At 44.3% G+C, this 27,973-nt stretch overlaps 1 protein-coding gene and 1 long non-coding RNA gene across 7 annotated transcripts in view; one reads left to right on the forward strand and one right to left on the reverse strand.

Moving 5' to 3' along the window:
* The window catches only part of DDX11 (DEAD/H-box helicase 11), a 30,814-nt gene extending 30,578 nt beyond the window's left edge, over positions 1 to 236 (reverse strand). For 3 of the 6 annotated variants that reach the window (XM_007967552.3, XM_007967551.3, XM_007967549.3), the window contains exon 1: positions 130 to 236. The gene's annotated coding sequence lies outside the window, so the exon portion shown is untranslated. The remainder of the gene's footprint in view (positions 1 to 129) is intronic. The other 3 variants (XM_037995147.2, XM_037995148.2, XM_037995146.2) reach the window with 1 other exon arrangement.
* On the forward strand, positions 227 to 27,973 carry LOC140712734 (uncharacterized). The gene is made up of 2 exons (XR_012094449.1): positions 227 to 1,008; positions 23,446 to 27,973. It is a non-coding gene; the product is annotated as an uncharacterized lncRNA (long non-coding RNA).

Consider the following 27,973-nt stretch of genomic DNA (forward strand, 5'->3'; position numbering starts at 1 on the left):
CGCCCAGTTTCACCGCAGGCACAACCTTCGCAGGCCTGCCCAGTCTCCGCACAGGGTTCCCGCCTGTCAATCACGCTGGCCCCGCCCTCCACTTCCGGAATAATTTCCCGCTCCAAACTGGCCACCGACCTTTGCCTACAGGGGTCCCGCGCCGGAACAGACGTCTAGTTTGCGATTTCACCAGAGTCGCCCTTCCTTGTCCCGCTGCTCCTCGTCCTCAGCCGCGCAGCACTGCGCTCACCTTCTTCGCCGGCAGAATTGCTACGCTGAAAGCCAGGCCCAGGGAATCGGGGCAAACGCCGCTGCATTTGAAACTGGCGGCTCCCTTCAATGAAAGGCTGCCGGAACAACCCCCACCGCTGCGCATGCGCACTCCAGGACGCGCGCGAACGCGCAGCCGCCGTAATCCGAGGGGCGTGGTTTGCGCGCTCGGGAACTTGGATCTCCACCTCGGGGCTCCGCGCCTCCTCCCGCTGCTTTCCGCCAGCTGCCGGGTGTGTGATTAATCCCCGCCGATTAGCGCCAGGTGTACGAAGCGCTGGACGGTTACCTGACCAAATGAAACATCAGCCGATGTTCCAACGCCCAGGGACGGGCGCTGTCCCCGAAACGGGAAACCTGTCTTCTGGTCCCGGCTTTAGTCGGCCTCTGGAGATCCGTAGCTCGGTTATTTTACCTCTGAAACGGACGACACCTGCACTGCGCATCCCAGCGGCTCTTCCACGCGGAGAGACAGTGTCAGTGAAAGGCCGTCTAGATGACGAATTGATGAAATCGTTTCTGCCCCGTGCGGGGCACGACCTTGCAGAGAGCCCAGAAGACCCAGCCCTGCCTAGAGCTTACCTGCTAATTAGGAGGACAACGCATCGCCTCACCTCCGTGGACTTTGCTTCTCCTTTATTCAGTGAGGGATTGGACTAGCTGGTCCTTAAGAACTTTTCAGAAAGTCTGGTTCTGGCAGATGATCAATGGGAGCATCTCATGCTACGGGCTTTCCTGGAATGACAGGTAATTGGTGCGCCTTCCCAGCAGGGTCAGGGGGAGCTGCTGGGACTTGAAGGAAAGGCTTCGGGGAGAGGAGCCAGTATTAACAAGCTGTCGAAAAGCTTGGAGGTGGGAGTTTACAAAAGGTGATTCCAGGGTCAGTTTTTTTTGTCACCTGCTTCTTTATTGGGCAGTTTGGAGAGGGCGAGGAAGTAATACCCTTCAGGGTCTTGGGATGTGGCCAGCAGAATCCTTAGAGGGTCTTTGAAGTCTTAGTTTTAAGTTTAGAATTCATGGGCAGAGTACTTAAATACACTTTTCTCCAAAGAAGATGTACAGGTGGCTCACAGGCCCATAAAAATGTTGCATTCTAGCCTATAACATCTGTGTTTGTTTTTGCATAAAAACAGAGTTTTAAAATAACTGTTGTCTGGTAAATTGACATCTCTAGAATAGAAGGTACACTAGGTTTTTTACCCTATTGCTTCAAACACCATCCCACACAGCCGCACTCCTAGGGTAGGAATCGTCCAGTTTAAGAAGCGCCATTGGAGGAATAGAAAGTGATTGGACGTGAAGGTCGCTCGGGGTCTGGTTGTAGAAGGCTTTAAGCAACAAGCTAATAAATTTAGACTTCACACTGTAGACAAGTTGCAAGTCACTGAAACATTTTTAAACAGAGGAGTGGATTTGCAAATGCAATGTCTTGGAAATACTAAGCTGGAAGCAGCGTGAAGGATGGTTTGGTGGGGAGACCAGAAGCAATCAGCCAAGTTGGGTTGTGCAGTAAAACCAGACAGTGCAGTAGGGGCTTGGACCTCAAGAGTGGCAATAGACACGGAGAGGACAAAGACCATTCCCACCAGGCTGTAAATCTGGATTGTGTCCCTCCATCCTCCCCTCACCTCTGCCCTGGAAGCTTATGTTTGGAGAGCTGTGCTCCTAACATGAGACCCTGGGCTTTGTCTCAAAGGTAAAGGCAAAAGTTCCTTATGTGGACTACCTCGGCATTTATTATTAAACAGCCTTAGATGATACCATTGATGGAGTGAACTCAGAGACCTTCATAAACTCCTCTCAAAACTCAGGGCTAGGAAGAAAAGTTCTTGTACTAATGTAGAAATATTTTCTATAACCAGACAGTGAGAGCTATAGAAACCCATTATGCATTCTTCTTTGCCTTCATTGCTAGTGATCTCACGGCTAAATATTGTACATTGTTTTAGTTTTCTTCGGCCAGCATTTTTAAATTTTTTTGTTGTTGTTGTTCTCACTCCTTCTTGCTAATTTTAAGTACATGTTCTAATAAAGTCTGACTGCCTGGATCCAGATTCCCCACTCCACCATTTAACTAGCTGGATGACCTTGGCGTATGACTTAAGCCTTCTGAGTCTCTGCTTTTCTCACGAATGAAATAAAGGTAATAATAGAACCTATGTTCTAGAATTCTTACGGGATAAATGAGATAGTCCTGGTAACATAAAAGGCTTAACATCTAACATATCATTGTGGAAGCTTAACAAATGGTAGCTATTACCGATATGAATTGGGTTTGGTTTCAGCATTCCTCTGCTTTTATTATAAATTTCCTTAGATCCTCTTCTAGAAAGAGAGCGTGTAGAACGTACAAGTTTGTTTTCAACAAGCAATTCTCTCAGGAGCTGAGTGTGAGAACTCAGTCACTCCTGCCATGATGGCAGCAAGCCTTTCATGAGGGATGTACCCCCATGGTCCAGACATCACCCGCTGTATGCCACCTCCAACAATGGAAATCAGATTTCAACATGAGACTTAGTGGAGCCAAACAAACCATATCCAAACTGTAACACCTAGGTAGTGGGAAAGGCTCATGAAATGTGCCTGTGCTATAAGAGAAAACATCATTAGAGACAAGATTGTTCTGTCCCCAAGGCCCTACATGCCTCACTCTGGAACAGTGCAAGATGTACCCTAATAATATTTGCTTCTCTGAACCCTAGTTTCTTGGATTATTATGTCTATCTTGATATATTACTTTAGCTCATTAAGCCACACCATAGTGGGGTGGGACATATTATTTCTTCACATAATAGGTTGATGTACTTAGTCAAACTAAATTTTCAGTAGTGTTTGAAAATGGGGACTAGAACTCAGGAAGGTGGTAAAATCTGGATATATGAATTTGATCACCCCTGGGAAACAACATCTAAACTAAAGCTATGGAGGTAGTAAGATTGTTGAAAGGAAGTTTCCAAAAGGAAAGAGGTATCCACTTACAAAAGAATGAAGTAGGATCCTTGTCTTATACAATATATCCAAATTAACTTAAAATGGATATTCTGAAGTTGAAGTTAAAGTTTAAAATTAAAGTTAAAAGCAAGCTGTAAAACTATAAAACTGGTGGAATAAAATAGAGGGGAAAATCTTTATGACGTTGCATTTGGCAATGATTCCTTGGCTATGACACCAAAAGCACAGGCAGCAAAAATAAAAATATTGATGATGAGTTGAGGGATTTGTAAAATAACATACAAATAGATGAACTGGACAACAACAAAAGCTAGAACTTCTGTGCATTGAAGGACAAGATCAACAGAGTGAAAAGGCAACCTACAGAATAGGAGCAAGTATTTGTAAATCATCTATCTGATAAGGGGTTAATAACCAGAATCTATGAAGGACTTCTATATCTCAGCAACATGAAAACAATCTGATTAAAAAATGGGCAAAATACTTAAATAGATATTTCTCCAAAAAAGATGTGCAAATGGCCCACAGGCACATGAAAACATGCTCGACATCCCAGTCACTGGGAAAATGCAACTCAAAGCCACAGTGAGGTACCATTGCAACCCGTTAGGATAGCCACTATTACACACACATACACACACACGCACGCACACAGACACACAGAGCCAGGCACAGTGGCTTATACTTGCAATTCCAGCACTTTGGGAAGCTGAAGTGAGAGGATCACTTGAGGGCAGGTGTTCAAGACCATCCTGGGTAACATAGTGAGACCAGACCTCTACGAAAAATTTAAAAAAATATTACGGGGGAATAGTGACACACACTTGTAGTCCCAGCTACCCAGGAGGCTGAGGTAGAAGGATTGTGTGAGCCCAGGAGTTCCAGGGTGTAGTGAGTCATAACTGCACCATTGCACTACAGTCTGAGTGACACAGCAAGACCCTGTCTCAAAAAAAGAAAGAAAGAAAGAACTTCAAAAAACCCAAAAGGAACAAAACAAAAAGTAAATGATGGCAAGGATACAGAGAAATTAGAACTTTTATACATGGCCGGTGGGAATGTAAAATGGTATAGTCACGATGGAAAAAAATTAAAAATAGAATTACCATATGATCCAGCAATTTCACGTCTGGGTATATGACTAACAGAAGTAAAAGCAGTGTCTTGAAGAGACTGTTGTACATCCGTGTTTATAACAGCATTATTCGTAACGGCCAAAAGGTGGAAGCAACCCAAGTGTCTACTGACAGATGGATGGATAAAGTGTGGTGTATACATACAACAGAGTATAACTAAGTCTAGGAAGGAAGTTCTGACACAGGCTACCACATGGATGAGCCCCGAGGCTATTATTTGTATTAGGGTTCTCCAGAGAAACAGAACCAGCAGGGTGTGTGTGTGTGTGTGTGTGTGTGTGTGTGTGTGTGTCTACCCAGAGATAAAAAGAAGTTTAAGGAATTAGCTCTTGCAGTTGTGGAGGATTGGTAAATAAAAATCTGATTGTATTGGCTGGCAGGCTGGAGACCTAGGGAAGAGTTACAGTTCAAGTCCAAAGGCAGTCTGTTGGCACAATTCCTTGTTCAGGGGAGGTCGGCCTTTGCTCCAATACGGTCTTCACCTAATTGGATGAGGTCCACCCACATTATGGAGGGTAATCTGGTTTACTTAGAGTCCATTGATTTAAATGTTAATCTCATCCAAAAAACACCTTCGCAGAAACACCCAGAATAATGTTGGTCAAATGTATGGGTATGATGGTTCAGCCAAGTTGACACGTAAAATTAACCGTCACATTATACTCAATGAAAAAGCCAGTCAAAAGACAAATACTGTATGATTCCACTTACATGAGGTTGCTAGAGTAGTCAAATTCATAGAGACAGAAAGTAGAAGAGTGATTGTCAGGAGCTGGAAGAGGGGCAAATAGGGAGTTGTTTTATGGGTATAAGAACTTCAGTTTTGTAAGAGGAAAAGTTCTGGAGATTGGTTGCACAACAATGTGAAAGTGCTTAACATGAATGAAGTGTACTTTTGAACAGGGTTAAGATGGTACATTTTTATTATGTATATTTTATTACAATTTTTTGAAAAACAAATGAGGAACAGAGAATTACCTTTAAGAAATGTCCACATTTGGGCCAGGCACAGTGGCTCACACCTGTAATCCCAGCATTTTGAGAGGCCGAGGTGGGTGGATCACCTAAGGTCAGGAGTTCGAGACCAGCCTGACCAACATGGAGAAACCCCATCTCTACTAAAAATACAAAATTAGCTGGGCATGGTGGTGAATGCATGTAGTCCCAGCTACTTGGGAGGCTGAGGCAGGAGAATTGCTTGAACCCAGGAGGTGGAGGTTGCAGAGAGCTGAGATCGCACCATTGCACTCCAGCGTGGGAGACAAGAGCAAAACTCCGTCTCAAAAAAAAAGGTCCACATTTGGAGGAAGATGGGAAAGGAAGATGAGAGAATGATGAATCAGTGAAGTAAAAGGCAGTTTACAGCTCTCTGAGCCAAAGGACAAAATGATCAGCACTGAAATATAGTACACTCAAGGTGAACAATAATTAGAAAAAAATCTGGGTGTGATCGTTCCAAGGGCAGCTGTATTTAGTGTTAATACAATAGTTCAACAAAACCGCTTTGCAAGATGACTCTAGATAATGCAGTTAGAGTAGGAACCCTGGAGGGACAGAGAGAAACAGGAGAGGAATGGACTTGAGGGTGGAAGGAAAGAAGACCATGCAAAGGAAGACCCTGGAGATACAGACAGACTAAGTGAGAGGGCCACTTTTCCCTCTGCCTTTGACATTTCCTCCTGCCGTGTAGCCTGACTTGGTCAAGATCCCAAAAGGTATGAGATAAGGGGCCCCATAAATCAGACTAAGCTGGGGCAGCTGCTAAGAATGTGCAACCAGGGACTGGTGGCAAGAAACAGAGACCATGGTGGGGTCGGAGAGATCCTCAAGGAGTCCAAGCTTGAAATAAATTGCAGTGGAAGCCGAAAAGTCAAAGACAAAGTACAAAGCTAGGCTGAAGACCGAGTGGACAAATGCCAGTGCACAGTCACGGGCTGCATAACAACATTTCAGCCAACAGCAGACTGCATATAGGATGGCGGTTCCATAGCTTATGATGGAGCTGAGCAATTTCTGTGACCTAGTGGCATGGTGACTATCATAACATGGTAGCATGACACATGACTCACATGTTTGTGGTAGTCCTGGTATAAACAAACCTGAGCTGCCAGTGTATAAGAGTATAGCTTGGACAGTTACATACAGTACACAATACTTGATAATGATCATAAATGACCATTACTGGTTTATGTGTTTACAATACCTTTATTGTTATTTTAGAGTGTACGCTTTCTAGTTTTGTTTTGGTTTTGAGACAGAGTCTCACTCTTTTGCCCAGGCTGGACTTCAGTGGCATAATCATAGCTCACTCAAGTGTTGAATGGGCTCACGCCATCCTCTCACCTCAGCCTCCCAAGCAACTGGACAACAGATGCACACCATCACGCCCAACTAATGTTTTTTTATCTTTGTTTTTTGTAGAGACAGGTTCTTGCTCTGTGGTCTAAACTGGTCTTGAACTCCTGGCTATATGTGATCCTTCTGCCTTGTCCTCCCAAAGTGCGGGGATTACAGGTGTGAGCCACCATGCCTGGCCTCTGCTTTCTAAAAACAAAGCTGACTGAAAAGCAGATTCAGCCAAGATCCTTCAGGAAATATCCCAGAAGGAAGCATTGCTATCATAAGACATGGCAGCTTCATGCGTGTCATTGCCCCTGCAGACCTTCCAGTGGGACAACATAGAAGACAGTGACATTGATGACCCTGACTCTGTGTAGGCCTGCGCTAATGAGTGTGTTTGTGTCTTAATTTTTAACAGAAAAATTTAAAAACAAAAAAAAATGTTAAATAGAAAAAAGCTTATATAATAAAGAAAAGCTGTACAGTTGTGTTTTAAACTAAGTGTTATTACAAGAGTCAAAAAGTTTAAAAAATTAAAAGGTTTATAAGGTGAAAAATATATAGAAACCTAAGGTTAATTTATTGAAGAAAGAACAATATTTTAACAAATTGAGTATAGCCTAAGTGTCCACTGTTTATAGTCCACAGCAGTGGGCATTAATGTCCTAGGCTTTCACGTGCAGGCAACACTCACTCCCTGACTCACCCAGAACAACTTCCAGTCCTGCAAGCTCCATTCATGGTAAGTGCCTGTGTGTCGAAAAACCAACTCCAGTGTGTTTTTCCTCTGCTCACACACCACAACAACCATCAACATGGAAGACTTCTGTGACGACTTATAGGGGAATTTCTCCCCACACACCAAGCAAGCAAGCAGTTCTGGAGGGGACACCAGCTAGGTGTCCTCCAGTTCAATGTTGACACTGCCTACCTGGAGATAGTGTCAGATCCCACAGGTTGTAGGCTCAGTCTCCCAAGACTATCCCCTTCTTCCCACTATAGCAAGTCCAGGCCTCCAGAATATCTGACCCCCCAGCTTCAAGTTGGAGTTTCCATGACCTCTTCTTTGTGTTTGATTAATTTGCTAGAGTGCTCACACAACTCAGGGAAACACTTACGTTTACTGGTTTATTACAAAGGGTATTTTACATGATAGAAATAAACAGCCAGATGAAGAAATACATAGGGTGAGTCTGGAGGGGTCCCTAGCCCAGGAACTTTTGTGGAGTTGGGGTGTGCCACCCTCCTGGCATGGGGATGAGTTCTGTCAGCCTCCACATGTTCAGCTTTCCAGAAGCTCCCTGAACCCGGTCCTCTTGAGCCTTCAATGGGGACTTCATTGGGTAGACATGATTGACAACCATGTACAAATGCAATTGGACCAGAAGGGATGATCTATCACTAGTTGTCTGAGATGGGAAAACCCACCAAGGCTTATCCAGATTCTTCTTGGCCTCTCTGTGCAGCATTCCCACCTCCTAAGGAAGGGGCAGGACCCTCTCTGGGATGAGGATCTTGTGATGCGCAATCAGAGTCTTGCCTTGGGCAGGTGAAAGGAGGGCAGGAAAAAGTCAGAGAGAGAGAGAGAGAAATGAGTGTTTTCTGAGCCTAAAGTGTCCCAGCACTATAACAAGACTATAATGAGGGTTATAGAAATTATGAGCCAGGAACCCTGGACAAAGACATATAAATACTATAATGCTATAGTGCCCTTTAGAGGCATACCACTCTTATCTTTCAAACCATATGTTTACTGTATCTTTTTTTTGTTGAGACATTTAGAGACACAAATGCCATCATGTTGAAGTTGCTTACGGTATTCAGTATAGTAACATGTTACACAGGTCTGTAGCTTAGGAAATGTAAACTAAAGAAAAACGACCACGGTGAGTCCTGATCATTTTAGGTTTATTTGCCGAGGTTGAGGACGTGCCCGGGAAAGAACATAGATCCGCAGGAAATATTGTGTCTCGTGCTTTTTCCAAAGAGGGTCTTGGGATCCCAATATTTAAAGGGAAAAGGCCAGGTATTGAGGAAAGAAGAAGATACATTTTTAAAAGGGTGTGGGTAGATAAGAGGCAAGCAGTTGCATTCTTTTGAGTCTTTGATTAGCCTTCACATGTACGAGGGGGTAGGGGAACAGTCACTTAAACGTTCATCTAGCTCAATGAATCTGCATTTTTACGTAAGATAAGCAGGCAGGGAGAGCAATCAGATACACATTTGTCTCAGGTGAGAAGAGAGATGACTTATGTCTCTTGTTCCATGCCTGTGAAGATAAGCCATCAATTTACATGGTCAGGGTGAAATTCAATGTAATAACTGTCTTAGGGTAAACATCTTGGGGGTCTGTAAAGAATTTCCTTAGTTTTTCTTTAATGTTATTGAATGATTGTTGGCATTCCACTGTCTAATATAAAGGCTCTGACTCTTGACTTTTTAAACGCCTCAGATAAGCACTTTACTATGAGACCAAAATTAGGGATCAAAGGTGACAAAAGCCAACTATACCTAAGAATCCTTTCAGTTGTCTGATTTTTGAGAGCCTTGATAGTGGCTATTGCTTGTTACCTGTCAGACATCAGACTCTGTCTACCCTATTGCAGGCAAACCCCTGAATAGACTACCTGCTCTTTGCGTATTTGCAAAGAGATACTTTATGATCCAATTCCACCAGGCTGTTTAAAACTAGTATTGGCCAGGTGCAGTGGCTCACGCCTGTAATCCAGACACTTTGGAAGGCCACAGTTGAAGGATCGCATAAGCACAAAAGTTCAAGACTAGCCTGGACAACATTGTGAGACTCCATCTCTACGACAAATAAATTTTAAATATTAGCCATGTGCAGTGGCACACACATGCAGTCCCAGCTACGTAGGGGGCTAAGTTGGGAAGCTCGCTTGAGCCTAGGAGGGCTAGGCTGCAGTGATCCATGATCACACCTCTGTACTCTAGCATGGGTGGCAGAGTGAAACCTTGTCTCAAAACAAACAGAAAATTGGTATAAACAATCTTCATAAGTGGGACTAGCAATGAGTAAATACCATGCATTGTAATAATATTCCCCTGTTTAATGGCAAGCTTCTCAAATCTTTTGGTAAGATTTTTTTCAAAAATGGTAGAGGAATATTTAAATCTTTGGGGCAGTACAGTCTAGCAGTTTTGGAAGTTTGCCCTAGTCTCCAGATCTTGCCATTCAAGTGCAAAAACAACTGGGCATTCTTCTCAATTGGTAGACACCGAACCAAAGCATCCTTTAATTCCTATGCTGAGAACCAGCCATAATCCCCGGGCATAGCTGTAAGTGGGGTATATGGGTTAGCCACGATTGGGTGGGTATCTTGAACAATATCATTAATAGCTCTCAAATTTGCACAAATTGATACTAATTGGAGTTTGGTTTCTTCACTGGCAAGATAGTGGTATTGTATTGAGACTGTCATGATTGAATAAGTCTGCTTCAGATACCTGTGTAAATCCCCCTGTTTGACTTGTAATTCTTTACCTTTTAAGTGGTGTTGTTTTTATGTGGAATTAATGCTTTTTAAAATTCAGTGTGCACAGGCTGAGCTTTGACTGCTAGTTCAGGTTCCCTGTCTTCCCAAACAGTGCTACTCACTCTGTTGTAGACTTCCAGCAGAAATGGTTCTTGAGTTCTTTTCTCTGGCTGAATCACCAGTGCCTGCAGGCATAGGACATGTTTGGGTGATACCTGGATTCTTACATGTTGTTTCTCAGGAGCAAAAGTGACTTGGGCATTTAATTTACATAACAAATCTTGGCTCGACAATGGAATAGGGCAATCTGGCATATACAGAAAGCTATACCTCAATCTTGTATCCCCCAATTTATATTCTTAGGGCTTAAGAAAGAGTCTCTGTTGTAACTTCCCAGTGACTCCAGCCTTGGCTGGAAACATTGCTACAGTATCAACCAGTAAGTCAGTCATTTTGTTCCCTACTGTCACTGGTACCCAGGGCTTCTGTAGGAAAGTTATTATTGCTCTGTTAAACCAAGCAGAGTCCCTGCGCCCCATCAGTCTTCATCAGACTCACAATCCTGCTCCACCATCTGCTTCTTTGGCTTGTATTTCCCTTTTCCTCCCCCTTGTCTTTTTTATTACCATCTTTTAACTTAGGGGGGCACAGTTCTCATGTCCAGATTCCCCCACTGTAGGCCCACTGGTCCTTGTCTAGGGGTTCCTTTCTATTTCACCCCTCATTCTTCTACCTATTTGAACAGTCTCCACAAAAAACGGTTGCCTTTCTAGCTTTTCTTGTTTCTCTAGCATTGAAGTCTTTGTAAGCAGTATCTATAAATTGGGAAGGGTTCATTCCAATAGTCCCTTCTTGCTTTTCTACTTTTCTGTTAATGTCAGAAGCACTTTGACTGATGAAAGTTATGTTTATGACCCAAACATGTTCCAGAGGCTCTGGGTCAATATCTGAATATTTTCTGTAAGCCAGATATACTTGTTCCAACCAAGCAGCTGGGTTTTCACTGACTTCCTACCAGAGGTCATGGATGTTTTTTATTCAGGCTTTGCTGCTGAGGCACTCCCTTTCTTAGGAGTAATCCTGCAGTCAAGATATAACCTCATTATTAAGGTTTCATTTGAGTTTCACTAAGGAAATTGCCTCTGGGGTATTGGAGGACCCAGCAGGGTCTTCCTGGTGTAGCCTTCTGGCTCCATCATTAGCCTTGTCTAAAAATAACCCCCTTGCATCATAAAATTTAATAATGCTTGTACACCTACTATCGTGGAATGATGAGTAGAAAAGTACTGGTGAATATTTCAGTCATCTCCTATGGATCATCCTTATAGGATGGATTTGAATTTTTTTCAATTTATTTAGTCAAAGATAGAAAATGGTGAACAACCAAAATAGTCCGGGAGCATGGCCCTGTGCGTTTAATCCTCCAGCAGGGAACTGGCATAACAGAAATTGTTCTGCCCCATGAGGGTGTATGCTCTGGCCAAATTTAGTTGCCCTGTCAGGTCTTAAAAGGGGAGCCTATTTCTTGGCTACCTTTAAAATGAGGAGGGGCCACCACACCCTGTACGTCTGAATTGTCTGGATAATCCTCTGGTGGAGGGGGCAGAGGTGGGGCAACTCAGGATACTGTGCTGGTGCTGCAGCTGGGGCCTCCGTGGGAGCCTGCACAGGCACCAGAGCAGGCTGCAATGGGACAGGCACCTGCAAAGCCTCGGCATCATTTGCCTGTGGAGGGTTTATAGTTGACAAGATTATCCTATCTCCTTCTGTTCCTCGTCAGTTGATGGAGAGTGAGGAGATTTTACCTGATTTGGTCCTATTTGCACCATCAGCTGGCAACCTTTCTGGGAAGCATGCTTATTATGTACCAACATAAAAGCTTGAATATAAGGTATACAGTCCCAATTTCCTGATCTCTGATAGACATGTTCAAGCCGTATAACATTATATTCAAAGAACCATGTCATGGCCACCTATCTTCCTCGTGTATCACATCCATTGGCCACACTGTGTTGCAGTAGATTATCTTTTTTGTCATAGGGTTATCATTGTAGGCTGACCAGCCAGCCAATGTGAACCACAGTGGGCTCTGAGAGGGCATTGATGAAAAAACCTCCCATGGTGGACACAAACAAAACACAACCAAAACAAATGAAGCACTTTTCAAACCCAAGCTTTCATAAAGGAAGAGACTGGTGTAGAGTCACTATGAGTCATTTCTTCTACCAGTGGTACCACAAATGGTCCACAGGCCCAAATGGTAAAGAAAGTGGACTGCTACTTTGCACCCCAGTAGACTTACCTGGTTGTAGAGCTCATCAGCTCATCCAAAAAGCTAGTTTCCCAGCACTTTGGGAGGCTGAGGCAGACGGATCACAAGGTCAGGAGATGGAGACCATCCTGGCTAACACGGTGAAACCCTGTCTCTACCAAAAATACAAAAAAAAATTAACTGGGCATGGTGGCGGGCCCCTGTAGTCCCAGCTACTCAGGAGGCTGAGGCAGAAGAATGGCGTGATCCCAGGAGGTGGAGCTTGCAGTGAGCCGAGAGCACACCACTGCACTCCAGTCTGGGCGACAGAGCAAGACTCCATCTCAAAAAAAAAAAAAAGCTAGTTTCCTTTCACCAACTAAAAGCAAAAGTAGGCAGTCAGCACTGATTGGGGGAAAGGAGGAAGTTTCCCTGAAGCAGAAGAGTTTTGGCAGCCTCTCTTTGGCAGACTTTGGGGCGGTCTCTGCAGTTCCCTTCTGCCAGGAGTAGCCAGTGCATTTGCTGCTAACCTCTGGTAATGTCAGTGAGTTAGCCCTGACCTGCTGCCGCCATCAATTGCGCCACCTCTTGGGAACCAGGAAGTCGTCCCAACAACATGGATGAGTTAGCTCTGGTATGATGCTGTGACAATTGCTTTGTCTGTTGGGAGCTGACAGGGTGCACACGGCCCAGAGCACACGGCTTCTGGCTGGGCTTGCCCAACTTTCTAACCAAACCCAGATCTAGGCCACTTGTTGCTTGAAAGCCAAAAGTCTAGAGACAAATGGTGAAAGGGAAAGTTAGCTATGTTCAGGAAGCCAAAAACTCGAGGGAGACTGTGAACTCATCTTCAAAGACCACCTCTCTGATCCGGGAGGTTTTAAGGGAAATTAGGAGCAGTGCAAACAATGATCGAAACATTTCACAAAAAGTTTTTATTACTAAGCCTGACCTAACCTGAAAATAGCCTTAGCTTTTTTTTCTCTCTCTGTTTTTAGACACAGGGTCTCACTTTGTCACCCAGGCTGGAGTGCAGTGATTTTATCTTGGCTCAGTGCAGCCTTGACCTCCTGGACTCAAGTGATCCTCCTGAGTAGATAAGATGACAGGCATGTACCACCGTACCTAGCTATTATTATTATTAATTGTTATTATTATTTTAGTTTTTGTAGAGGCAGGGTCTCGCTTTTTTGCACAGGCTGGTTTCATCCTCCTGGTCTCAAGCAATCCTCCTACCGCAGCCTCCTGAAGTTTTGGGAATACCAGTCTGAACCACTGTACCTGGCTGATCAAAGCATTCTTGTGAAACATGTGCAGTCTCCAGCAGGCAGGCAATCGCTGTTTTCTTGGTCAATGTTGCATGACCTTCTGCAGGTACTATCAGGCTATTCTTATCAAGCCGCTCAGCCCATTCCCAGAGTTGTTTGTCAGTGTATTTTCTTTTATCTCTTTTGAAGATCCTGTATTTCTGAGGCTGTCTTTAATGAATTATCTATAGTCTCAAGAAAAGCAGTAACTATATTCAAGCAAGCAAGCTTTTCTCTAACATGGAGTCAGTACTGTTCCAGTTTTATCCAATAGTGCATACAATTTAGAAGCAGTGAAAAACATTCTGATTATGACCAACTTCAAAGATGTAATGTCAGTCCATTCTGGCCAATGTGGAAACAGGTTCTGTGGTCTTTCCATATCTTTCAGTGTTCTCAGAACCAAGTTTCAGTAGCCTTAATATTTCATTACTTTTGAGAAAAAAAAAGTTGCCCTCTGACTTCATGCCGGAAAAACTGCTAAGGATTTTATATTGTCTCCTTAAATCCTCACAGCAATGTTGATAGACTAAGTCAATCCATCAGGATTGGGTTTGCCTGTGATGGAAAACTCACACTCCCTTGCCCCCTTACGAACAAAGTCTGAAGGCAAACTATGCAAAATGATGAATAGCTCTGCTAGCATAAGTCATCTAGGTTCTGTCTATCTTTTGGCTCTTCCACCTTTTAATATATCACTTCCTCCTGATGGTTTAAGATCACTGCTTAGCCCCAGGCATCATGTTTCATTCTAGTCATGAAGAAGTCAGGCAGGACAGAAATGGATGTGCCCTTGTTCTTTAAGAATACTTCTTGAAAGTGCCATATGGGACTCTGCCTTCCACTGCTTGGTCAGAACTCAGGTACATGGCCACACCTAGCTGCAAGGGAGGGTGGAAAACATATTCTCCATTCCAGGCAGCCAAATGCATGGTTTTTTTAAAAAAAAAAAAAAAAAGGGAAGAAGGATATTGGAGGAAAGTTCCACAGAGGTGTTAGAAATACCATTTTGTAGATGAGAAATCAGGTGCAAGGAAATTGAGCTCTGACCTTTGAAGGAGCATAAAGAACTAGTCAGTAATTCCTGTGTTCTTTTCCGGTGAATTCACAGCTGGAGTCACCCAGCAGTGGCATCTGGCATCAGGGGAGTTCCCACAAGGGAGTACCCCAAGCCATCCCAAGATGGGACCCGTTGGAATCCCAAAGAAAGAAGCACTAGACGCCAGGGTGATCAGTTCAAAGCATTTATTATGAGAACTTAGGTAGAAATTGGGTTTCACCATATCCTCCAGATAGGCAGTTAGGGAAAGAGGTGCTACCTAGCGAGGTCTGCAGCATGAGGATCAGGGAATGGAGCTGATGAGAGATTAAGGCATTTGGCTCCGGGCCTGGCCAGTTCCTCTCAGTGTTTGGGGCAACAACCTAAACACCTTTGTAGGTGTCTGGGAATGTTCAAAGCCTAACCTCGGGTTCCAGCCTGCAGGGCAAATTGTGTAGCTGCTGGGGTCACAGAACAGTTGAGGCATGCTGTGTTTCTTGGTTAGGACAGAAAAAGGGAAAACAGAGTACCCTTCAGCTACTATGTGGTAGGGGGGACACAGTTTCAGAATGATTTTTAAAAATAAATTAAAATGGACTTCAGTTATTCCAACAATAACATAACTTGCTCTATGGCAATCTGATGTGCTTTCTTACGTGACGGGGACTGTAGTCAGCAGCACTCCGCCGTACGTAACCCACAGCCCACCTTCTTATGCTCTCATCCGTAATCCAAATATACCCACGGGAGTAGGGCGAGGTGACCCTGTGAATTTCGGCCAACACGTGTGGAGATGGAAAAGCGAACTGAAAACCAAATCTGATGCTGCTCTGCCACCCTGTTCTCTTCTTGTGTCTGTGAAACCTTTCCTGAAAACTCAAGGAGATGCTTCCAGAACTGTTCCTGTCACTTGGGCTTACCCCTAGTATAGAGACTGACAGCCAACAGTCTCCTAGGGAGATAAGAGACGAGAAGCCTAAGGTATCTTCCAAGATCAAATCTCTCTCCTTAGTCCTAATCCAAAGTTGTCCGTCCCATTGAACCAAAGGTGGGAGAGTCTACTATGGAGTGGCCTCACTGACATCCAGACAAACAAGTAGAATAAGCTTTAGCCCCCAGTTCTAAATGTTCACAGTGGCTCACAAGTGGTTCGTAGATAGACCCAGCTTCTTCAGGTGGACTTTGGTGCTTGGGCCTCGGTTGACCTTGTTAACCAAAAAGTGACTGCGACATGTCTCAGTCGATTACAGGTTTATTTAACCAAAGTTGAAGACATGCTGGGTCCCTGTACTGCCTTCTTCCCTGTTGGTCTCCTGAAAGCCTCTGCTTAAGGAGGGCTCCATGACCATCTTTAGCATCTCATGGTGAATTAAATCCCCCCCTGTTAAGGGCATTTTCCTGTGAAGCTTTGTTCTCTGTGACATAAGGGCAGAGGAATTTTTAGAGAACCTGGGGTGGGGGGTTTAGAGGAGATGGGACATTCTCAGGGGATTTCCCTCTCCCCAGAGATACATCTCCCCATGAAACAAGCAAACAGAAAGCACCCAGCACAGCACACAGTCAGTGCTCATGAAGCGTTGGTTCCCGGTCTGCCTACTGCAGTTGGTACAAACAACCCTCAGGGTGCCAAGCTTCAGTTTGGTGAAGAAAAGCATAGCCCACATTCCAGTTCCCAGGCCTTGTCCTCAAGGCTAAGGGCAGCTCAGGCCCTGGCACTGTTTGTGCTGAGGACAGGCCAGCATGTCCTGTGCCTAGTGGTCTCCAGAGATGCTGTTGCCTGCTTGCTGCCACTCTGCATCTCAAGCTTATCCCCCGACACCTTGCCAAAGCCCACTCCATCTCCCTTTCCTCCCAATCCACCTGGAGCTCCACCTCTCATCTTTCCTTCCCATTGCGGGGCGGGTGACGATCTGCAGGCCTCCCCGAGAGAGAACTGCCCGTACCCTGCCTGAGATCCTCAAAGCCAGGGGCGCTGATCCAGCACTCAGCTCTGAGAGGATGGACTGGGATCTTCCCTTCATGCCTTCTGGGGTCTGAGGATAAAGACGGAGGGAGGAACTGAGCTGAGCACAAACTGGAAAAGGAAGAGCTCATGGCTCAGGACTAAAGAATCAGGACCCAGTGAGCAGAGGACCCTGTCCCCATAAGAGAAAACATGTTCTAGTACAGGCAGGTGTGGAGTTCAGGAGGGATTCAGGCTCAGTAGGGACTCTGGCTCACTGCCCTCTGCTTGGGAGAGCAAACCCTCCTAGGTGAGGTTTCCTCTCTGTGCCTTTACTCCAGGGAGCTGGTGTCAGAATCAAGGGCACCCTCAAAATAGGATGCCGCACACATCTCAGCTGTGCCAAACTAATGCCCAAAGGCCCAGCTATTGCAGCTGGGGGTGGGAGGGCAGGCCCTCACAGGTGGGCTTCCTTACAGGCCCACCCTGCCCTTTATGGCACAGCCCAGGACCCTTAGGTCAAAGCTGGCTCTTCCCAGTCTCAAAGCGCCATCTTATCTGTTTCTTTATTTGTAACTCACAACAGGCCTCTGAGTAGGGCAGGGCATATGTCACTCCTATTTCATAGAAAGAGAGACTGAGGCATGGGGTGCTCTAAGTGACTTGGGCCAGAGGGTAAGTGATTTGGAGTCAGGATTCAGATCTCCTTGGATCCACACCAGACATCCTCCCACACGGAACCCTCTCCCTAATCTGAACACGTCCATGGCGCCGTGGCTTCATCAGCCATCACAGGAAAATGAGGCCACAGAAATTGCATGCATGTTCGTGTGTGTGTGTGCCTGTGTGTGTGTGCACATGTTCATGTGTTTGTGCATGTGTGATGCCTTACTTGCTGAGGGAAGGGGAGGAGGGTTGTCAGTTCCTGATGATTTTCTCTATCTTGAATGTTGTAGGTGCTTTTCCCAGGACAGCCAGATAACCAGGGTGTGTCAGGAGAGGTCTCAGAATGAGGCCTATGAAGTGAAGACGAACAATGACACAGAGGCCTGCGGTGAGCCCAGCCTGCTCTCCACAGAGATATGAGCTCTGCTGTCCTCTGCCCAGGCCGGCTTTGGTGTGGAGATGGGTCTGGGGAAGCAGGAGCAGATCCTCAAGATCCCTCCTCTGGGCATGATTTGTAGGAGGAGGGGAGATCACAGGGAAAACACCTGCACAGCCTCTGTCATCTTCTTAGTGTCATCTTAGAGTGGAGAGGGAGCCCCCATCTCTCTCTCTCTCTCTCTCTCTCTCTCTCTCTCTCTCTCTCTCTCTCTCTCTCTCTCACACCCACACCCACCCACCCACACACACACACACACACACACACACAGAGCCCTTTTTAGTTTGGACTTTCCTGACCAGGAAAACATCTAAACATGATTTCTTAAACTTTTTAGGCTGTAACCAACAGACATAAATATATTTTCTGGTGACACTGAGTGCACAAATACATATATTGACAATTACACAAGTGTTTCATGACACTGCTTAAAATAAAGCTGCCCAGAAGAGGGCACTGGTGGCAAATGTAGACCTGAGATTATTTTATCCTTGCTGGAATTTTTGGAATATTTTAGCTGCACGTCTGGATGCATTAGAAGATTGTGGCATCCATTTGGCTTTTAAATGCCAGGTATGAGAGAGGAGGTGGCCACAGCCCTGCCTGAAGGGCAGAAGGAAAAAGGGAAAATTCTTCTCCAAGGGAGCAGACCAGTGTTGCTTAGACCCTACCTCTGATCACCCTTCTTTCAAAACTCTGCCTCCGAGCCTCATCCTCAGGTTGACGTCTTCTGCCCTTGACTGCTCTGTTCCCAGATGTACTGGGTTGAAAAAATTCATGCCCACCCAGAACCCGGAAAGTGACCTTGTTTGAAAATAGGGTCTTTGCAGATGTTACCAAGGTAAGGGGAGCTCACAGTGGATTAGAGTGGGGCCTACCTAGTCTAACAATTGCTGGCTTTATTGAGAAGAGAACACACACACGCACACACACACCCACACACACCCCCACCCACACACACACACACGAATGTGCCCTGTGAAAATGGAGGCAGAGCTTAGAGTGGCCTGGATCTGTGCGTTGTCTCAGTTCTGGGCGCTCCCATGAGCCTGCAGAGAGATTGCAGGGTCTTCCTGAACATTGCCTGAGGAGGAAAGAGGGCCTCAGAGGATTGCCCCGATATCGCCCCTCCCTCCTCCTAAACTCTACTGGGCTCTCCCAATGCCCCAGGAAGGCGTCCTTGCTCACTTCTGCCCTGCAAGTTGACCCCTGCCTTTTCAAGTGCCACCTGCCCCTGTGAACTTGAATGGATTGCACCGTTCTTTGCATAAGAACAGAAACATCTGCCTGGGGTACAGCTTGTCCTAGTGGCTGGGACTTCCCTGACACACAGCTCCCCTTATCTGCTGTGGAGCGGTCTCACTGACATCTGGGCAAACAACGGAAGAAACTTCATCCCCAGTTCTAAAGGTTCATAGTGACTGGCAGCTGGTGTTGAGACAGACCCGCCTTCTGCAGGTGAGCTTTGGTGCTGGCCTTGGTTGTCCTTTTATAGACACTACCTATTGTGAGGGGCACGATTTTCACCCTCCTGCCCCACCAGTGCAACAGTGCATTTTTTGTTCTTTACATTTGACTTACTTTGTATTCATGTTATTTCTTGTTCAATTGAAGATGTACTTCTTCCTGGGTGTGCCTGTGGCACAAGAGGCTTTCTGAAAGAAGCTGCTCAGGCGACTCAGCCTGGAAGCTGGGACAGGCTGCAAGGGTGCATCTTCCTGAGCCCTCAGTATGGCATCTGTGAGGGACTGGATGGGCTCTGGGGGCTCATTCTTCACTCCTTCCAGAGCTGAAACCAGAATGAGGCCAATTCAGACTCTGGACCCTAAGCACCGCCTCTTCAACCCCCTTTTTCCCACCCCACACCAGGTCAGCATTGCACAGCTCTGCTTAGCATTGTGTTTCCACTATAAAAGCAATACTTGTTTCACTGTAGGAAATGTTTAAAACACATTTTTTTTTTTTAAAGAAAAGAAGAAAAATCACTCACCCCAGAGATAACACTGCTAATATTTGGTAGCTGTCCTTGCAGTCTGTTTTTAAAACAAAAAACAACAACAACACAAACCTAATGTTGATAATTTTTTTTTTTCACAAAATGGGACTAACAATTGTTTTCATTCCAAAATATATTCCTCTATACAGCATAACAGGCAATTGCATGATTCTACCATAACTTTTTTAAAAAAAACCAGGGCCTCAACCAGTCACCCAGGCTAAAGTATAATGGCGTGATCATATCTCACTGCAGCCTCAACCTTCTGGGTTCAGGCGATCCTTCCACCTCAGCCTCCTGAGTCGTTGGGACTATAGGTGTGAGCCACCACATCTGACTAATTCTATCATAATTTTTTTGGTGAGTCCCCTATTTCTGAATAGTTAGATTCTTTGTAATCTTTCACTGTTATAAAAAGTAATAAATTCATTCAGCAACTATGTATTGAGGACTTACTATCACCAGGCATGAGGACAAGAAAGATCCCACCCTCAAGAAGTTAACATTCTGGTGGGGGAAAGACAAATCAGCAGTTAAATGCAATTAAGTAAAAGGGAGGAAGTTGAGGGGAGTGCTGAGACCGAATGGGGAGGAGCCCTTAGACAGGCCCATCAGGGGATATGTTTCTGAGAAGGTGACGTTCCAGCTTGCACCCGAAGTTGAGAGCCAGCCTACGAACACGCAGGGCAAGGGCAGGAGACTTCCATGTGGTAGGGGGGGTCTCTTTGTGTCATGGAAAGTACAAGTGTGACTGCAGTTCCCAGAGGGGCAGGAAATGGTGTAGGCTAAGGGTGAGAGGCCTGAGAGGCCAGGACATTCTGAGTCTGGTGAGTGAGAATATGGGAGCAGACTAAGACCCTAAGAGCAGTAGGGAGCTGCGGAGGGGTTTAAAGCAAGGAGTGGCGTGGTCCAGTATGCATGTTCTAAAAAGAATCTGGCTGCTCAGAGCAGAATTGTGTAGAGAAGAGGAAGAGGGTGTTGGGAGGCTGTTAAAGTGGTCCCCTTAGGGAATGGTGAGGGTGTAGAGTAGGATGGGAACAGACAAAATGGAGACAGGAAATTCCTTAGCATGTAAAGGGTAAAGACGAGAAAGAATCTTGGCTTAACAAAACTTGTTTGTTTTAGGCCTTCAAACCCATCAATGTCTATAGCATCATGTTCGTTTCATTCACCTAGAATACAAGAACGGGGCTGAAGCTCTAACAGAAAAGACATAAGACCTTTGAGGAAGAATTTCTTGAACACAAGGTTTCTGGGGCATTAAATATGAGTATAAGTGCTGCTAGATTACCCTTCTGGGGAAGACTTCCTCCTGTCTAGAGTACTTAGGCATCATTATCAGAGGCAGGGTGGGATGAAGAAAGCAAGGTGAGTGCTCTGGTAGACTGAGGAGTCTGGGATATGCAGGGGAGACTTCAGGTGTGAAAGCAAGGAGAGAAGGCTTCAGGAGTACTCAATGTCAGGGTCAGAATTGAAGCCAGGTTGCAACCCAAAGGGGACAGATGGCCCTGCCAGTTATTGGTGCTTCAGAGGTGGCATGGCTGCTCTTGGAGAAACAACTGACTATTTCAGTTTTCCCTGACCACAGCTATAAGGACACTCCCTACCTGCCACCCTCCATATCATCCCCCACCCACATCTAGACACCTGAATCAAGGCAAGCTCAGCACATTATGCATCTTTATTCAATAATGACAACAGTGTTCAAGATCAGCGCTGTTACCCTCATGACACAGATGAAGAAAGGCCTAGAGATGAAGTCAAGTGCCCAAGTCCGCAGGGTCCTGACTCATAGAGCTGGTATGGAAACTGATCTGACCTGTTCTGGAGCCCCTAAGTTTCCATTTCACCACTGACTTGGAGGAGAGAAAGGACCCTGAAATGTCGTTTAGTTCAATACTTGACTCTCTAGACAAAGAACTGGGAATGACACATAGAAGAAATCAGGACTTCTCTGCAGAGGTCTGCTAGGCATTTTCTCTGAGGAATCAACCGTTCACCATTCTCTCAAAAGCAGCTTATGCAAAATATGATCTCTTAGCAGGCACGGTATTCATTACCCTGATGAGGTTCAAATCAGAAGGCAAACACCTCAAGGACGAGTGTTTGTTTGCAACAAAAAAGGCAACAACAGCACCCTGGACACTCATGTCAGGACATTCCAACATGCATACACATCCTTAAGCGCAGAGGGACTCTGAAGATGATATACAAAAGCAAACTTTCTTTCTGTTTTGTCTCCGCATCAAAGGAAGGAAATTGTCACATGGAAAACAGGAACAAATACTTTACAACCCATTTCTGCTTGGTCCTAGAATGAACTGACTGTCCTCACACCCTATCACAAGCACTGTTCACCCCCCTCTTCCTGCTTAGAGGAGTTAAAAACTGTGCTTCAGGGAGCTCCCATCCCGCTCAAAGTAAAACCTTCAATCTTGACTGTGCCTAGAAGACCCAAGAGGATTCTGGCCTCACTGCTCTTCTCTCATCTCATCTCCTGCTCTTCCTTCTACTCCCTCCATGATCATCATACTGGCTTCTTGATCCTTGAACATGCCAAGGACTCTTCCCTTAGAGAGCCATAGAGTTCCCTTTCTCCCTTCCTTCAAGGTGTCAAAGAAAATACTGTTTCAGGACCGTCCAAGTTTATTGTACCCAGAAGGATGTTAAGCTCCAAGACTGAGTCACACCACCTGTTTCCAATTCTGCTTCTCAGATTAAAGAGGAACTCTCTTCCCCATTGTTCCTCTTCTGTGAATGACTAGGAGAGACCAGAGACCAGGCCTTCCCCACTACCAAACCCAGATCTTTGTTACAGATTAACTGACTCCTTTATTGTCCTGTACCTAACTCAGACGAGATGACACCGAGATGCCAAGCCTGTTAAATCTTCAGTGAGGAATGTTAAATCTACCTTTCCCCAAAGAAAAAGACCACCTGGACTAATTAGATCATTTAAATGATGCATTAAACCTTACATAGAAAGATGCTGAAATTCTGCTAGGCTTTCCCAAGCTTCCTCTGTATAAAGGATCCCAAACTTCACTTTGGAATACAGACTTCCATTCTGTAGAATCTGGGCTTCCCAGACAGGCCTGTCCTCAACGTTTGTGCTTAAATCAACTCTGTTTAAGGTAAATTCTGACCTTCTTGCATCCTTTACTTTAACATGGGTCTCTGGTGACACGCCTCCTTATTGGAGAGGACATCTCTGTCGACTCACCCTCATACACTGCTCAGCTCCTCCCCTTGCTTTATTTTCTCCATGGTGCTTCCCTGACATGTATGCGCTTGTTGAGGGCCTGCTCCCTCTCCTGGTTAGAATGTAAGTTGCACGAAGCTAGGGACATCAGCTTAATTCAGTGCAGCATCCCCAGGGCTTAGAGAATCATCTGGCACACAGGAGGTTTTCGATAATTGAGAAACAAACGTGTGTAAACAGCAAGGGTGGGAGTCGGCAGAAGTGCATTCTGTATAAAACACAGGTATTGGTGTTTGGCTATTGGTGCTAAGGAAGGCTGTGAAAGGTGAGTTCAAGTTTTGCTTCTGATATACGTTGGAAATACCGACTCCTCTTTCTCCATAGCCACAATGCCCACTCCCTACCTCTTTTCTTTCTCAGGACTTTGGGAACATTCAAGAACAATGTAGGGAACACGAGCTGTGGGAAGAGCCCTGAATTGGAGATTCTCCTACTTTCCCAGTCATTCTCTACGTGACCTCGGACAAATGGCTCAGCCTCTGAAACGGGTAGGGCTGGAAGTTAGGATGGGTAAATGAGAGTGAACTGGCAATCTCTGGTGTCTGGATGAGTTGCTCAGGCCCTTTCTATTCTATACAATCTTGGAATCTCCTTTATCTTAGAAATTTGTGCCTAGTTTGCATTTTACTCTATAATTTGTCCACTACAATTTTTAAAAATGTTCCAATTTTAAAAGAATTTTAGAAATATGCACCAAACTATTTATAGATGAAACAATAAGAAGTCTGGGATCTGATTCACAATAATCCTGGCAGGGAGACAATGTAGGTAAGGAGACAGAAAAACATGGGTGGTGTGAGTTGCTGTGGTGGGGAATGGGCACATGGGAGTTTGTGACACCATTCTCTATACTTCTATAGAGCACTGAAAACACAACTGAAAATCTTTGCAGCCATCAGAAAAAACAAGATGGTGTATTTTTCAGGGACATGGATGGAACTAGTGTCGATTATACTTAGCAAACTAACACGGGAACAGAAAACCAAATACTGCTTGATGTCACTTGTAAGTGGGAGCTAAATGAGAACAAATGGACACATGGAGGGGAACAACACACACTGGGGCCTACCAAATGGTGGAGGGTGGGAGGAGGAGAAAGATGACCAGGAACAATAACTGTTGGGTACTAGGCTTAGGACCTGGGTGATGAAATAATCTGAACAACAAACCCCCATGACATGTGTTTCCCTACATAACAAGCTTGCACATGTACCAATAAACTTAAAATAAAAATAAATCAATTAAAAGAAAAAAAAATCTTAAACCACCTAGAGAACAAAGATCACCTACAAAGGAACAAAAATTAGAATGACTCCAGGCTTCTTAACACCAACAAAGAAAGCCAGAAAACCACAGTGTATGATATCTTCAAAGTGCCAAGGGAAAACAATTGTCACTCTAGAATTGAGTCACCAGTACAGTGATCTTTGAAGAATGACAATAAGATAACATTTCAAACAAAAACTAAGGGAGCACACCATCAAGATAAGAGCACTAAAGAAACTTTTAAAAGATGACTCTGCAATGAAGAGAAGTGGGCCCCATGGGATGGTCAGACATGCAACAAGAAAGGTAAGAATGTATGTAAATCTAAACAGTTTGTATGAAATGATAGCAGTCATGACCTCTGATAATGGTTTGGCTGTGTCCCCACCCTAAATCTCATCTTGGATTGTAATCCCCCTAATCCCAGGTGTCAAGGGAGCGATCAGGTGGACGTAATTGGATCATGGGGGCGGTTTCCTCCATGCTGTTCTCATGATAGTGAGTTCTCACGAGGTCTGATGGTTTTATAAGGGAGATTTCCCTGCTCTTGCTAGCAATTCTTCCACCTGCCGCCTTGCGAAGAAGGTGCCTTGCTTCCTCTTCACCTTCCATCATGATTGTAAGTTTCCTGCCTCCCCAGTCATGCAGAAACCATGCAGAACTGTGAGTCAATTAGACCTCTTTCCTTTATAAATTACCCAGTCTCTTCATAGCAGTGTGAGAACGAACTAATACAGCCTCTAATTTCTGGGCTAGATAGAACTAAAATATTGGCCATCAAAAGCCTGTAATTGGGAAGGACAGTGATTGGAATGAATGTCAAGACAGGATAGAAGGTTATAATGTGATTTTACTTCACACCCTGTTAAGTTTAGAATGCTTGATAAAAGTCTACTTTTTGGTACCTAGCCCAGAGAAACCTCTACAATTGTGTAAAAGGAGGCATATTTCAAATGTTCTGGGGGACAGGGGGAGGGACAGCATCAGGAAACATAACTAATGCATGCTGGGCTTAATACCTAGGTGACGTGTTGATAGGTGTAGCAAACCACCATGACACATATTTACCTATTTAACAAACCTGCACATCCTGTACATGTACCCCAGAACTTAATATAAAAATAAAAAAAGTTCATGCTGTGTTACTTGAATGGTAACATACTTTGAACAACTTCAGTGTTCATCTACATGGGAAATGATTTATAAACTCTAGAATATCAATACCATGGAACACTACTGGCAATGCAGTAGATCCGTCAGAACCAGCATATCAGTGGGAAACAAACAAGCTCCAGAAACTTTTCATACACATATTTATAAATATCCCGTATGAACATCAGTGCAAAAATCCTCAACAAAATACTAGCTAACCAAATTCAACAGCGTATCAAAAAGATAATACACCATGATCAAGTGGGCTCCATACCAGGGATTCAGAGTTGATTTAACATACACAAGTCAGGCCAGGCACAGTGGCTCACGCTTGTAATCCTAGCACATTGGGAAGACAGGGCGGGTGGATCACTTGAGGCCAGGAGTTCGAGACCAGCCTGGCCAACATGGCAAAACCCTGACTCTACTAAAAATACAAATAAATTAGTTGGGCATGGTGGCACACACCTGCAATCCCTGCTACTTGTGGGTCTGAGGTATGAATATCCTTTTAACCCAGGAGGTGGAGGTTGCAATGAGCCAAGATCATACCTTTGTACTCCAGACTGGGTGACAGAGCAAGAATCTGTCCCCCACCCCCGAAAAATATATGAGTTAATAAATGTGATACACCACATAAACAGATGTAAAAGCAAAAATCTATGTCAACAGACACAGAAAAAGCATTTGATAAAAATCCAACATTTCTTTATTATTAAGACCCTCAGCAAAATTAGCATGGAAGGGACAAACTTAAGGTAATAGAAGCCATCCGTGACAGACCCATAGCCAATATTATACTAAACAGGGAAAAGTGGAAAGCATTTCCTTTGAGAACTGGAGCAACGTAAGGATACCCACTTTCACCATTTCTGTTCAGCGTAGTACTGGAAGTCCTAGCTAGCACAATTAGACAAGAGAATGAAATAAAGGGGATCGCAATTGGTAAAGAGGAAGTCAAACTGTTGCTGTTTGTTGATGATATGATCGTATACCTAGAAAACCCTAAAGACTCATCCAAAAAGCTCCTATATCTGATAAATGAATTCAGTAAAGTTTCAGGGTACAAGAGCAATGTACACAAATCAGTAGCACTGCTATACACCAACAGTGACTAAGCTGAGAATCAAATCAAGAACTCTTCCCCTTTTACGACAGCTTAAAAAAAAAAAAAAAACTTAGGAATATACCTAATCAAAGTGGTGAAAGATCTCTGCAAGGCAAACTATAAAACACCCCTGAAAAAAATCGTAGATGACACAAACAAATGGAAATGCATCCCATGCTCATGCATGGTAGAATAAATATTGTGAAAATGACCATACTTCCAAAAGCCATCTATAAATTCAGTGCTCCATCCAGATTATTTTCTCCATCCAAATACCAGCATCATTCTTCACAGAACTAGAAAAAAACAATCCTAAAGTTTATATGGAACAAAAAAAGAGCCTGCATAGTCAAAGCAAGACTAAACAAAAAGAACAAATCTGGAAATATCACATTACCCAACATCAAACTATACTATAAGGCTATAGTTACCAAAACAGCATGATACTGGTATAAAAACAGGTGCATAGACCAATGGAACAGAATAAAACCCAGAAATAAAGCCAAATACAGCTAACTGATCTTCGACATAGCAAACAACAACATAAAGTGGGGAAAGGACACCCTAACCAACAAATGATACTGAGATAATTGGCAAGCCACATGTAGAAGAATGAAACTGGATTGTCATCTCTCACCTTATACAAAATCAACTCAAGATGGATCAAAGACTTATATCTAAGACCTGAAACCATAAAAATTCTGGAAGATAACAGAAAAATTCTTCCAGACTTTGACCTCGTCAAAGGGTTCATGACCAAGAACCTAAATCCAAATACAACAACAACAAAGATAAATAGATGAGACTTAATTGAACTAAAAAAGCTTCTGCACAGAAAAAGAAATAATCAGCAGAGTAAACAGACAACCCACAGAGTGGAAGAAAATATTTGCAAACTACACATCCAACAAAGGACTAATATCTAGAATCTACCAGGAACTCAAACCAGCAAGAAAGAAACAATCCCATCAAAAAGGGAGTTAAGGACGTGAATAGACAATTCTGAAAAGAAGATATACAAATGGCCATCAAACATATGAGAAAATGCTCAATATCACTAATTATCAGGGAAATGCAAATCAAAATCACAGATACCACCTTACTTCTGCAAGAAAGGCCAAAATTTAAAAATCAAAAACCAATAGATGTTGGTGTGGATGTGGTGAAAAGGAAACACTTTTACACTGCCGGTGGAAATGTAAACTAGTACAACCATGATGGAGAACCTTATGGAGATTCCTTAAAGAACTAAAAGTAGAGTTACCACTTGACCCAGCAATCCCACTACTGGGTATCTACCCTCCTCAAAAGAAGTCGTTATATGAAAAAGACCCTTGCACACATGTGTTTATAGCAGCATAA

Source organism: Chlorocebus sabaeus, chromosome 11, assembly GCF_047675955.1.
Source record: "Chlorocebus sabaeus isolate Y175 chromosome 11, mChlSab1.0.hap1, whole genome shotgun sequence".
Lineage (NCBI taxonomy): Eukaryota > Metazoa > Chordata > Mammalia > Primates > Cercopithecidae > Chlorocebus > Chlorocebus sabaeus.